The sequence below is a fragment of the Pteropus vampyrus genome, unplaced genomic scaffold (genome assembly GCF_000151845.1).
Source record: "Pteropus vampyrus isolate Shadow unplaced genomic scaffold, Pvam_2.0 Scaffold192, whole genome shotgun sequence".
In the NCBI taxonomy this organism is placed as follows: Eukaryota; Metazoa; Chordata; class Mammalia; order Chiroptera; family Pteropodidae; genus Pteropus; species Pteropus vampyrus.
In genome coordinates, this window is record NW_011888973.1 from 1,951,039 (window position 1) to 1,956,215 (window position 5,177).

General features: G+C 57.2%; 1 protein-coding gene across 1 annotated transcript in view; it reads right to left on the minus strand.

The window, feature by feature from the left end:
• LANCL2 (LanC like 2) overlaps positions 1-4,151 on the minus strand; it is a 35,039-nt gene extending 30,888 nt beyond the window's left edge. The window contains exon 1 of the mRNA XM_023537473.1: positions 4,147-4,151. The gene's annotated coding sequence lies outside the window, so the exon portion shown is untranslated. The remainder of the gene's footprint in view (positions 1-4,146) is intronic.
• Between the last annotated feature and the right edge of the window lie 1,026 nt (positions 4,152-5,177).

Here is a 5,177-nt window from a genome sequence, read left to right on the forward strand (position 1 = left end):
GGTGTCTTCCTCACGCGGTCATTCCCGCCTCATGTTGTCCCCACCACCCACGAGACTCCGTCTGCTCAGACGCGCAGTGCCGGCTCGCGCTCCCTCACTCCCAGCGGAAAGCCAGCGAGGCTCCACGAAGGACGGAAACGGACAAGCCCCCAGTTCCAGGGAAACTTCCACTAGCGCCACGCAACGGCCGCCGATCCGGAGGTGTCATTGCGCGTCGCGCCCCTCGCCTTCCTAATGCGCAAGAGGAAGAACGTGGGCGCTCACACTGCCCCCTGCCGGCAGCTCTGGGCAGCGCGGCCACACGCGCCCCGACGCCCCGCAGCGGCTCCCGCCCCGCCCGGAGACTCCAGAAGGGAGCCCCGACTCGCCTGTGGACAGCGTGGGCCGGAGACGGTCTCCGTGCCCGATTTTCACACGGCGTGACCAGGCCCAGAGCCATCTCTCCGCTCGAGCAGGAGCGAATGAACCTTTCCGTGCGCGCGTCGCCCGCCCCCGCAAGGCGACGTGCAAACTCCGCTTTTCAAGCAGCTGTGCCCAGCACGCCCGACCCGGTGCCTCGCAAAAAGCAGATCCCGCAGTTCCGGCTCTTCCCGCACACAGGAACGACGCGTGGAGACTCGCGGAGGATGTTGCGGGTACCCCGTACCGAGGGTCTACACTGCAAACTCCTCATTACGAAGCCCTCTGCATGTTTTCCGCGTCCCTGAGTGCTCCCCTGGAGTCAGCAGCCCCATCTTTCCGCCTGCAAGTCCGTGTGTCTAGGCCTCTCTGGGTGGGCTGGCTTCACCCGGGTCCTCCTAGGCCTCCACCACCTCTTCTCGTGTAGAAACATCTCCCGCTTACGTCTTCACAGTCCTCCCTTTGCGGACCTCACACGGATGAATTAGCCATGGATTTTACTCCCTGTGCCCACCGCTGCTGGCAGTATCCAGCGTCTGTGCAATGAACGAACTCAGGATTTTTGGCTGGGCGCACGGCCACCTAGGCCAGACTGCGTTTCCCGGCACGCCTGTCACGGCGAGGCGTGGCTATGCGGGCGTGTCGCACCAGTGGGACGTGAGTGCAGTGTGGGCGCGACTTCCGAGAAGCGTTCTGAAAGCAGGAGGCACAGCCCTTTCCTGCCTTTGTCTCCCTGGGCCCGGAATGTGGATGTTATGACTGGAATGCGAACAAGCGTCTTGCATCAGGAGGTCCAAGTGTGCTGAGGGAGGCAGGTGCCACCAGAGAGAACAAGCAGGGGCCCCTGGCGGATGACTAACATTTACACTCACGTTCTAAAAAATTCTAAGTTTTCTTTACTTTATTTTCTCTATATGTGTAAACTCTGAAGTTCTACCACTTGAGGCCTATTTAAAATTTTACTTTCTCTTTAAGGGTTCCATCATTTTCTCCTATCAAAGAAAATAAATAAAATAATTGATCATTTGATTCTTAAAATATTTCATTGGCTTGATTAAAAAAAAAGATATTGGAATACTGGTAGCGGAGGTTCGATTTAAACGGATTTTTTTTTCTCTCCTCGCCTGCAGGGTTGGGGTGGGCTTGGGAGACTGACGGTATCCAGCTCTCAAGTGCCCGGGACTAAACCATTTGAAATAGTCTGGGGGGACGACGACCAGGCCCTGGGGTGGTGCGGTGGCCTCCTGCGCTTACTCTGCAGGCCTCGGGGAGCGGAGCGGCCCCCTGCCCGGTGGAACTCCCTCGACGGTACCCACGGGGCATGAGCTGACAGCGGACTCTGCGGGCAGCTCGAGGGTAAAACCAGGCCGAGGGCTCTGACCAGGCCGCTTCGCCTCTTGCTGCGTTCTGAGATGCGGAGATGCGAGGTCTCCGCAAGCCTCAAGTACGGTCGGTCACTCCTCCAGGATCAACAGCGGGCAGGGGCCGGTTCTGGTTCTCTGGCTCTTCTCGACCTTCTCACCCGAGGATGTTCCATCTCGGAGCCGCCTCTCCCTCCATGTCTCAGATCACGTGATAAGTGCTGTGTGACGCACGGGCCGCTGTCCGAGCAGCCAGGCGGAGAGTTTGTTGCCGGCAAAAGCTCACAGCCTAGGGAGAGAGAGTGACATGAGGGCGTCTGCAGGTGAGAGTGACACACGCAGAGGTCGGTGGGAGGGAGTGTGGCTAAGGGAGGGGCCCGAGACGGCTTACAGAGGAGGTAAGTGTGAGTTAATCCTGCAGGACAGGTGGGGACAAAGGTCATCCCCCCCGCAGAGCCCACGGTGTCCGGAGCGGCGGGCCACGCAGGGACTGGCATATGAGGTGCTGGTGGCGACAGTGGCTGCTGTCCCACGAATCCGGAAACCGGACCAGGGCTGCTTTCTAGAGGGCTTTGAACACCACCGACAGCGTTGTGGACGCGAAGGGCGGGTCTGTGCAATTTTGGAAAACAAAACGAGCAGGCGAGAGCGCCTGCGGGTCAGAGAAGTCGGAACACACAACGGCCGCTGGGGCGGAAAGGTCCCCAGGTCGTGGCAGTGACGTGGCGACAGGGCGCGCGTGAGAGCTGTGGAAGGGAGGCGGGAAGGGCCGGCCGCGCGGGAGCGGGGCGTGGGGGACGCGCTGGGCTTGGGGACACGCGTGGGTGCAGCGTGGGGGCTGCGGGTGCCGGCGGTGGGCGCGGGGCGGGGGGCATAGCCTTCTGTCTAACTGTGCAGCGTTTTCTGGAAGTGAACCAGAGAGTCTGCGGACTTGGCAGTCCCAGGCGAATTCCCTAAGGAAAGAAGTCTCATCCGATCGCAGGCTGGACGGGTATCAAAACCGGAAGAAGCCTTCCTGGAGCAGAGCATCGGGGTGACTTCCCACACCCACAGGACGGTCCCCGGGGTGGGGGGCCCAGCACAACGAAAGGAAGGAGGCTCGCGTGAGCCGCATTCTTGTGAGATTTCAGAAGTTACAGGGCCAAAGAAAATATTGAAACATTTCTGGAGTAAATTAAAAAAGAAAAAGCAAACCAATAACAACAAAACCCCACCACCCAGAGGCAGTATTCAAAACATTCGCCCCTTGGTGTGGCCCGCACGTCAGAAGGCGTGGCCCTGGACACAGCGCTGGAGCGGGCCCTGCTGTCCCCACTTCAGCTGTTTGGACCCCACGGTGCTTATCTAATTTGCGTGAAGGCGTCAGGAGTCTGTCCGTCAGTGTCAACGTCGTGACACGTCCCTTTTTAGTCTGCATTTATCAGCTGGCAGTCCACTTCCAGGAGGAGCTCCCCTTCCTGTGTCTGTCTGTCCCGCGTTGGTATGGACTTGTGAACTCCTGTTTATTCAACGGGTCATACAACCTGTTGTGACCGTCACTTATTGCGTTCAAATCGCTAGAGATCTGGAAATCTCTTCGGGCTGGTTCTCGTCCACTCCTTTCTGCTCCATCTTCCCCTGACAAGGAGGGTCTTGGCATGCGGTGCCTGTCACCAGGCCTCGAAACTGCAAGGCCGCGTGGACTCTGGGCCTCTCCATGGACGTTCCCCCTGCGTTTCAGCCCCAAAGCCAACATCTTACAGTCGAATCTTTTTCTCTCTCAGTCATGGCAGTTTTTCAACCTTCGGCTTCATTTGGCCTTTGCCTGGAATGGGATTAGTTTGTAATGCAGTCTTTTCAATTCAGGAGGTTCATCGATATTTATATTGTGTGGGAGTTTCAGCCCATGTACGACTGAAAAGTTTGTTTCTAGGTTACCAACCTGGATGCATACCTAGAAAACTGTTCCTTGTGGAGGTGACATTTCTAAACTCTCCCTGACACTGACATTAGCCCGTCTTTATAGTATATTATTAACTGTATTTGCCAGGCCTAACGGTCTAACGGTCCCTGCCTAAGCTGGTAAAGAGCCATGGCAGACGCGCACGGAGAAGAGAAGCTTTGGTGCTTGAGTTTTGTCCTTTTCTTACCTTTTCTTTTATTTTCCTTCATCGACGTCTAAACGTGGACAGGGACAAAGAGGAAGGACTAAATGGAAACTTCCCGGCACTTCCTAGTGGAGATCCAGGTCAGGGCACACACTATTTATGTGACATTCCCCACCAGCGTGCGACCGCTCACGTACGGTCAGTGTCTACCCCTCTGCTTTCATGAGTTTTCCTATCACAAATAAGCGCCCACGCAGTGCCGGGTAAAGCTTGGGTGTACGGCAGCTGCTGGGACCGACGCTGGCAGGGGCACAATGTTGCCCCTCGTAGTTGGTTGGCCTTAGGCTATGATGGCGGGACTCGGGATGACCGAGTCTGGAGGCAGAGACCCGTGTTCATGGCTGCACGAGCAGAGCGTGAGCAGCAGGAGGCAGTAGATCTGTGCTTGAACCAGGCCCCACTCAGCTCCTCGAGGCCCTGTCTGTTCTTCGTGCTCAAGGACAGATGTCACAGGATGATCGGTGGCAGCAAGGAGTGGCGCACTTGCTTCAGAAAGAGACCTGGCTGCCAAGACATCAATGCTGGTGGGCTGGGGGTGGGGGGCGCAGCTTCTGGACTCAGGATCGGGCAGCCAGCAAACTTCTCATAGAATCTCCCACGGTTCTGCCACATGTCACCAGTGGCCTTATTAACTTCTTTTTATAGACGAGGACGGCCAGGCGCAGCATGGTTAAATTACTTGTCTGTGATCGCAACACCACCACGGGGCTGAGTCAGGATTCCAAAACGTTTGTGTCCACGGCCAATGATCGTCTCACTCTGTCCCCCCAGTGAAGGTGTGTTTTAAGGAAGCAGCTGGAAAGTGTGGTGGGAAGACAGAGCCATGCACAGGTGTGGCAGACAGGACTCAGCGGAGCAAGTTGGGAAAAGATTAAAATAAGGGAACCCAGGGGGGAGGCAAAAAATTGCAAGAAGTTCCCTCTCCCCTCTTTGTGAAAAAGGCTTTCTCCAGCCACAGATACAGGTGGACTGCTGCAGAGGCCCTGGGCACCAGTCTGCTGCCTGGCGATTCGCCGCTGGCCAGGTTTCAGGCTCACAGCGGGAGGCCATCTCAGTTTCTGGGGCACCGCAGGCACAGCCTTGGCGGGACTCCCGTGAGACACAGTGGCTCCAGCCCGGCCTTTCCAGCTCCCCTCACCTTTGTGGACAGAGCCACCTGGCTCTCCTGCTGTCACCTTGCCGAGACACTTCTGCCTTCAGAAAATTAGCTCAGCCTTGTTCCAGAATGCCATCTGGAACCCTGTGGTTTGGGTCTAGCACCCCCTGGAAG